The sequence below is a fragment of the Gigantopelta aegis genome, chromosome 4 (genome assembly GCF_016097555.1).
Source record: "Gigantopelta aegis isolate Gae_Host chromosome 4, Gae_host_genome, whole genome shotgun sequence".
NCBI lineage: Eukaryota > Metazoa > Mollusca > Gastropoda > Neomphalida > Peltospiridae > Gigantopelta > Gigantopelta aegis.
In genome coordinates, this window is record NC_054702.1 from 91,055,695 (window position 1) to 91,064,529 (window position 8,835).

The 8,835-nt window shown below is 39.0% G+C and overlaps 1 long non-coding RNA gene across 1 annotated transcript; it reads left to right on the forward strand.

Annotated features, from left to right (window-relative positions):
* The first annotated feature begins 285 nt into the window (after positions 1-285).
* Positions 286-7,187, forward strand: LOC121370297. Its single transcript, XR_005957666.1, has 2 exons — positions 286-465; positions 6,752-7,187. It is a non-coding gene; the product is annotated as an uncharacterized LOC121370297 (long non-coding RNA).
* The last annotated feature ends 1,648 nt before the right edge of the window (positions 7,188-8,835 follow it).

Below are 8,835 nucleotides of genomic sequence, written 5' to 3' on the forward strand. Positions count from 1 at the left end.
ATACAAGCGACTGAATTCAGACTCCCCTAACCCGTACCCAGATCTGCGACCACGCACCATTTCAATGTTTCTGCGTGTGTGCATGTTGTTAGAAAGCTAGCGTAACCTGACAGAAGAAACAAAGATATCGCAGCGGCCCTTTAAGATTTCGCCAACACGTACGTGCTGTTTTGTCCACACGCGGCTTTGAGCCAGCGAGAGGCTCGGAGTAAAGCAATACTTGCGCTGGGAAGAGCACGATATATCGCCTCCCACCTTTACTTTGGCGATAAGGTGTGTGGAGACGGCTCTTCCAGCGGCTGACGAAAGCCATACAGCGGCGCACGCTCCAGCTTCTGTATTGTGTTTCCAAGACAAAGGCTCCAGTTACCCCCTGTCGCGAGTGACAGATCATATATGTAACTGTTTCGGCCCAACCAGGAAACATGCGCCGGCTCAGACCGCCTGCTTACCTCTACGGAACACGTAAATACACTTTTCAATTAGCATTTTCCACGTGGATGTTGTCAGGCAGTTATTGTCCGGAATATAATTTACCTTCCTAATTTCCATCAGTATTGCCGTGCAAAATGCCTAGCAAAGTACTCCACCCAAATCGAGTCCATGATACTTGACTTCACAGAAATAGAACAAGTAAAAGGCAATGGTTATGAACTGAATAGATCACCATTAAATCTAAATGGTATATCTATATATCGATAAAGTTAATAATTATTAATGAATGTTAATGAAACATAATGCGGTTTAAAGGCATACTGCGGATTTAAGGATTTAAGGACCTTATTTCTCTAAAAATGGATAATAAATAAAAATTACATTAATTATTAGAAACCAAATCTAGCTATCGCATCTCCATAACTGAACCATGATGGAATGAAATCCATGTCAAACCTCTCGGGAATTTTAGTTTTTGAATTATGGACCATTGCCATAATTCAATTATTTTTACAAAATATCATTAATAAATGGAGTATGGTGGTTATGAAGATGGTTGAATAAAGTACATTTAGGGACAAATCAAATAATTTTTGTTCAGGTAATACTTTGTTAGACCATTAAATAGGTCAGTGGTCTGTGACAATATGCCTTTAAACACTTTACGAAAAAAAAAACCACTCCAAAAAACAAGTGCTGTGTTACTGGTAAATCAAAAGCCGTGGTGCGTGCTATCCTGTCTATAGACACACAGGTGTGAAAATGCATGAAAATTATCGATATTTCTATTCGATAAAAGTAGTACACAGTGTAACATATATAATTATGGTGACAACAGGTTTCTTCTCTTACAGGCTAGACTAAATTTTAACTTCCTATATGTTTAACACCTAATAACCGATGATTAAAACAGTCAGGGCCGAATCTAGCGGAATACACGGGGGCACGGGGGGGGGGGGGGGCAGTTGCCCCGGAAAAAATAAACCTTTTCGTTTGCCTGGAGAATACCTGTAATTAGTACTGAGATGTTTTGTCAAACACGTGTATTATTTACCTTTTACAGTACACATTTTTAGTATTGTTTAATAATATAATTACAATAATATTTCACACCTGTCCTCCCCAGGTATAAACATGCAGTGTGTACATTCCACTGCCATTACTGATGCTAGTTAATTTATTGTTTACATTGCAGCCATCAGGCAATAATGTAATACAGTGTCAATTATTGTTTTACCATCTGCAATGACTCAAAGTGCATGCGAGGTTTATGCACAATTCTATTCTGTTCTCTTCCAATCACTAGGTAAAATTAATTAATCAGTTTTCTCTCAGAAAGTTTATAGTTGTAAATGCGAAACTTGGACTTGGAAATAATTTAACGTGCACATTCAGAGCAAGCAGTTGTACGCTAGCGCACGCCTGTCTTGGGCGCAAGTTCTGACATGGGCCAGTTTAAAGTGTGAAAACAATTTGTTTTTACCATTCGCAAACGTGAAATCTTCCCACACAATCATGCATAATGTTAATTGCAGATTTAATGTCTTTCCACGAGTTCTATATGCCACTGTAAGTTTGAAATATCTCCACAAATGCATTGTATCAACTATAAATTAAAAATGTTCCCCAAGCTTTATGTATGAATTTAAAATGCGCGAAAGGGCGGGATTTAGCTCAGTCAGCTGAGCGCTCGCTTGAGGTGCTTGCGTCACAGGATCAAACCACCTCGGTGGATCAATTCCAACCAGTGCGCCACAACTGGACAAATACCGTGGTATGTGTATTGCTATCTATGGGAAAGTGCATATAAAAGATCCCTTTCTGCATTAGGAAAAATGTAGCGGGTTTCCTCTGATAATTACAAGTGAGAATCTCCAAATGTTTGACACCCAATAGCCGATGATTAATTAATCAATGTGCTCCAGTGGTGTCGTTAAACAAAACAAACTTTGAAATGCGTGAAATCTTTCCTCAAACCTATATCAATTGTAAGTTTTTAATTTCCGTAAGATTATTTTATAAATTAAAAACAACAATTCTCAAGAATTATTAGATAAACTATCAGTTTGAAATCTTCTCTCAAGCTTAAAATAGCATCCGTGAATCTAAAGACCGGCCTCGGTGGCGTCGTGGGTAGGCCATCGGTCAACAGGCTGGTAGGTACTGGGTTCAGATCCCAGTCGAGGCATGGGATTTTTAATCCAGATACTGACTCCAAACTCTGAGTGAGTGCTCCGCGCAAGGCTCAATGGGTAGGGGTAAACAAAGGCCATGGTTTGTGCTATCCTGCCTGTGGGAAGCACAAATAAAAGATCCCTTGCTGCTAATCGGAAAGAATAGCCCATGAAGTGGCGAAAGCGGGTTTCCTCTCAAAATCTGTGTGGTCCTTAATCATATGTCTGACTCCATAACCGTAAATAAAATGTGTTGAGTGCGTCGTTAAATAAAACATTTCTTTCTTTCTTTTCCGTAAATCTAAACGCTTCGATGAAATGTTTCATGTCATTTGCAAGTTTGACCTATTCTTTCTGCCGTGTGAGTTAGCTTATCGGTTATAAGTTTCACCTATTCTTTCTGCCGTGTGAGTTAGCTTATCGGTTATAAGTCTGACCTATTCTATCTGCCGTGTGAGTTAGCTTATCGGTTATAAGTCTGAACTATTCCTTCTGCCGTGTGAGTTAGCTTATCGGTTATAAGTTTGAACTACTCCTACTGCCGTGTGTGTTAGCTTATCGGTTATAAGTTTGAACTCGACTTTCAAAGGTTATTTTTACACTAAACAATTTTTTACCAGGCAGTTGTGAAGTTTATAAGATAATTCCTCAGTAAAGTTTTCAACAGATGAGTTATGTGCAATATTTGCACCCTGTGAGTAAAATCAAAACATGGGGCGAGATCTAGCTCAGTCGATAGAGCGCTTTCATGAGGTACGTGCGTTGTAGGATCGAACCACATCAGTGGACCCATTTTCTGATTAGGTTATTTTTTTCCATCCCAACCAGCGGCCAATGACTGGTATATCAGATGTCGTGGTATGTACTGATAATTCGGTTTTTATGCAGACTTAAGCTACTCTTCTTATAGTCTTTAAAGGAATACTCGCGCAAGGCTTTTGGACTGGTATGCATATTCAACGATATATAATGCACATTGTAGATGAACAGAAGTAGTTTTCTAAGCATAAGCATACATTTTATTATTTTACTGGGCCTGTTCTAAACGATCGCTAAGATTAGGAGATTTTTTTCACACCAGCCATGCCATAAAATAATAATTAAATGCAAAAATAAAATATTAATTTCAGGTGCCCTTCCTCTAAAGATAATAATTTCTGTACTAATCCTGAGTAATTTTTGTAATAATAATTTAAAAAAAAACAACTTTGTAGATAACATCACCCACCTTGAGTTAAGTGTTATCCGTTCACTGGCTATAATCCTTTGAGCAATCGCACAACACGGTAAACTTCCACGTCGAGTTAGGTGTATAGTAGATAAATCAGCAGTATTTTCTGCGGAGCTAAGACTTTTCAACAATCCCAGTCGCTCGTCAAATCCCTCAGCTATCCCAGGTATCCCCACACAGTTTCATCCTCCCCTGCAGCAGGAAAGAAGATAAAACGTCAGTCCAATGAAATGTAATCTTACTTTTATATATCTCTCTATTTTTTTACCTTCTTCTGAGCCAGATCGTCAGAATATTAAAAGATTACACGGCGCGAGAGAAAGAGCCGAGCGTTTCTCCACTCTCTGTGTGCGCCTTTCGCTAATCGCGCTGTTTGTATAGGTCTATCCAGCGGCCAACATACGAACCGTTTGTTTATGCATGCACCATGTACCTGTGTTGCAGGCGTGTTCTCTGGGACCCATTCAGCGCGTCGGGGCTGCGAGTTTAGCTTGGAATTTAAGACTTTGGCTCAGATTTTAGCCAGAGCCGGATATAGCTTCTTTTCTTTCTTTCTTTTTTTTTTTTTTTTTTTGGGGGGGGGGGGGGGGGGGGTATATGTATAGGGAAAAGGGAACATGGACCAACTTGTGAAAAGGACAATCCAATGAAACTGAAAAAACAAATACCCCAGAAAAACGAGCACTTGATTATATCTAGGGAGACAGGTCCCCTTGCTCCCCCCCTTGGAGGGAAAGAGATAGCATTTTGAATCAAAGGTTGAATTGTTTCATAACACCAAAGCATTTTGTTAATCATTAGCTACAAAATGACAGCTGAAACAGCTATCGTCACCTAATTAAGAGAGAAAAAACCATTTGCTGATTAGAGATCTTTGTATGCATTTGCCATAAGCCTGATAACACATACAGAGGAGTTTAAAGTAGCAGGCGTTTTTTTTCTAGATGTAATAGAAAATCACCCCGTGGGTCCACCGAGGGATGGGGAGGAATGAGGGATGGGAGAATCAATTCTGTGATTCGTCTCGCATTTCAAACGAACACACCTAACCACTAATCGACGTTCCGCTCGCTTGGAAGTCAACAGAATGGTTAGATCATTACTTAGATTTCTAATCTTTAGTGTGCAAAACGATCAAACTAACAGTGCATTTTTCAATGATGTTACTGAAAAAAAGCCCACAAGGAAATCATTGCCATATGCTTCAGGTCGACTCATTTAGTCTCATCCTGGAAATTTTACCACAAAAACACAAGATGCTAGAGTGTCTCCTGCACGCACTCCTTATTTACCAAATACAAATATTATTATCCAACTGTTTTTGTGTGATTTAGTGTTCCGCAATGGTTTTAGAATTTGACTTAAACATCGTAATGAAAAAAAAAAAAAAAGGGTCTGTAAATCGTAGTACAAAACTCCTTCTTAGTCAAGAGATTTAACGTGCACATTTAGAACAAGCTGTTGTAGCGCACGCCTGTCATGGGCACAGGTGTTGACGTACGCCAACTAATTCGTCCAAAACAGGACTGACTCACACACCACTGTCTGTAAATCATAGTACAAAAATCCTTGTTAATTTGAAAGCAGCCAATAAAAGGTCACGTTCAGGTTCAAGGTAATGCATCGGATGCGAACATCTGTGTCTCTGTGGAACACCCGAAACCACCACGTGCGTGTATTTGCAGCTCTATTACTTCTATATACTTGTAGATCCTTCCGAACGTGCCTTATTGATACACGTAGATCTAAACTTTGTTCCATTACACGCCAGTGCCAACCTGTCTCACAAAAGATATATATCAAGGTCACATGTTGTTTTTGTTTATTATCAATATACACTATTATTATTTTTAAATCTTAGAAATCGCACAGTAGAATTTTATTACAGTGGAATTAAAATGTATTTAAGACAGTGACAGTCTTTTCAAGTGTCTGATAATACGTTCAGACACACATTTAGAAATACTTATGTTTAAAAAACCCTCTAAAAAACCCAACCTCAGAACAAAATGGTTATTAAAAATGGTTATTAAACTGTACTCTTAGAATATCAGTTAAAGCAAGGTACTTTCAAGCAATATCCCATGTAATGTGCAAATGTGTCTTTGAAAGCGTATATAAATACTTCTTGCTTCTTAGCCATGTTCCAAGTAGTAACCGAATACTTATTTCACAATAACCATAAACCTGTCCTGTTTAGGTGACCTGATAACTGCGTTAATTGCCCATGACTGCATACTGGACCTGAATTTGGCATAAGCATGAACAAAAGATATTTCGTCACTGAGATAACAATCCTGTTTTTACTGCTGTTTCCCAGTACAACTTGAAGTATCCATCATTTGCATGCAACTTTTACATGCAACTATACGGAACGCAAAAGGAAATAGAATGTATTCCGAAAATTGTCCAAATCATCCAGTGTCAACGCATTTTTATATTTCATTTTTTTTTTTGTTGAGGTGTATTCATGTCTTCATCGGCTGGGTGTATTGGTTTGTTTGTTGTTGTGGGTTTTTTGTGTGTTGTTTTTTTTATTGGGGGGGGGGGGGGGGGGGAGATGACCAAATATAGTATAAATAATGCATGCTACCTTGTTCATAAACTGTGTTATCTATACCGTTTTATGTGTCTGTCTGCATGTCTTTATCAGTCTGTCCGTCTAGGAATTAGCTCCAACACTGCCAAGGGCCTTCATTCAATAGTCCTTCAGTTCAGTTCAGTTCAGTTCAGTTCAGTTCAGGATGTTTAACATGCACATTCAGAGCATGCCGGGGTTTTAAATCACACCTGTGATGGGCACAAGTTAAAAAAAACCTGCCAGCTCTTCTGTCCAGGACCGGGAAGGAGTCTTCCTGTCAGTATTTCTAATTTTTATCCATTTGACCATGTGCCTTTTATTTATTTTTAGTTTGTTCCACTGACCAGTTTCCATGAACAGCGACGCGTGTGGCGCATTGTGTGAAGCACCGGATCAATACCTGACCGACATGCTTCTACCACATCAGATAGCGGCGGTGATCACAGTGATTAGTCTTAGATTTAGCGCAGTCGTGCTTACTCTTATAATTAACTAGTTCACTTATTAATAGATAGTAATTTTTGTGACAGCATTGAATTCAGCCATTGTGGTTCAGATGTTCAACAAAACGGTAATTGTCCTCCATTTTGACCAATTCCACAATTGGTATAAGATAGATGATGGATCTGAACGTCAAAACCATTAACTTTTTTCACATCATATATCTGAACGAAGCAGAGTCAAAAGGAAGTATTACATGTGCCGATGGTGAATTAATGCATTAAAATAACCTTTGTTATTAATCTGAAATAAATATCCAATGTGATTGTAATGGTTTTCGTTACTTTTATTTCAATAATTGTTAATAATTTGTTTCCAGAAAAAAAGGTTATCTAGAAAACAATGACATGGTATTTGATATATGAAGGAGCGCTCTGGATCTATAGGTAAAGCCAAAACTAATGGACATACAAATCAGCTCACCTGTTCAACCTGGAACTGCAGACTTATCAACAAAGAAGAATTATTTCTAACCTTGTACGCTCCTTCCATCAGAACACTGCCTGTATAGTATAAACCATCCTAGGCAAGGATGCTTGCAGAAGAGCAATTCAATTTATTTTGTTTGTATAAGTTGATATAATAAAATGGGAACCCGTAGATTGCCTGTCGAGGAATATTGCTTTATACCATGGCAAACGGTATTTATTACTGGATGGGGAGAGAAATGACGAGTTCTGGCAAGTGAAAGTTATGACTACGTTTACGACAATGCGCGCCATTTTAGTCATATGAATAGCTTTCTGTTGTAACTAGCGAGTCAGCGCATTACGAACATCGTTCCGACGTCTTCAGTGCCTTTATTACCAGCGCAATACACACACAAAATTATGTAATGAATTTTTACGGCAAACATCCAAGAGGGACATTTAATGTGTTCAAATTTTATGTCGTCTTGAAGTGTGGCATGAGACCTGTTTTAATTAAATACGATCAGAGGAAAATCGGTGCATGCATGCGATTGCGTAATACGATTGGCGTTCATATCGTTCCGGGATTTTGAAGTATTCACACCCCGAAACTAGCCTGGGGGTTTTATTACTCTGCAGAGAAAAAACATAATTTTATTTTCTGTTTGTGTTCCATCGCTCTTGAAAAATTCTAATCATGTTAATGAATTAAGAGGTTTAGGAGAAATTCTTTGTAATAACGAACATGAACTTGGAGTTTGTTAAAATAAGCATGTTCGTGAGTAAGGAGCGGGGTGAGAATTGGCAATGGCCACAATCACCATAGTCCTCCAAGCCAATTATAGCCATAATAATGTTAACACCTAACAATTACTGAACACTCTCTGTGTTAATGCGTCTTTAAATCCTCAATTTCATCTTCCCCTAATTTAACATCGTTCAGTTTAGTTCAACTTATTTTCGTGCTTATATCCAGTTAAGTTTCAAGCACGCTGTCCTGAGCACACACTCAGCTATCTGGGCTGTCAGGACAGTAGGTTAGTTGTTAGATGTTAGTGAGAGAGAAGAGGGTGTAGTGGTCTTACATCTACCCATTGAGTCGTTAAAACTCGCTCGGGGTGGGAGCCGGTACCGGGCTACGACCCAATACCTACCAGCCATATGTCCGATGGCTTAACCACGACTCCACCGAGGTCAGTCTTAACATCTTTTACTACTAAAACAAAACAAAAGCACAACTCGCCTGGGTTGACATGCCACGATCAGAAGAGATCAGGCCCTTTTTAAAGGCCCTACGGGCAACCTAGGGAGACACCCTACAGCACCAACAAGGTCATAATAAAGAGCTACTTTCGGATTACTAAAAAGCGAAACCTATTAGCTCTCCCCATTGTTTCAATTAGAACGACCATCAAAATTGCGCCAAATTTCCCTCATGTAAACGCACACCTCTTCCTCTTTTGGCATAATCCTACGGGACATTCAAAATTCCATAGCACCAAT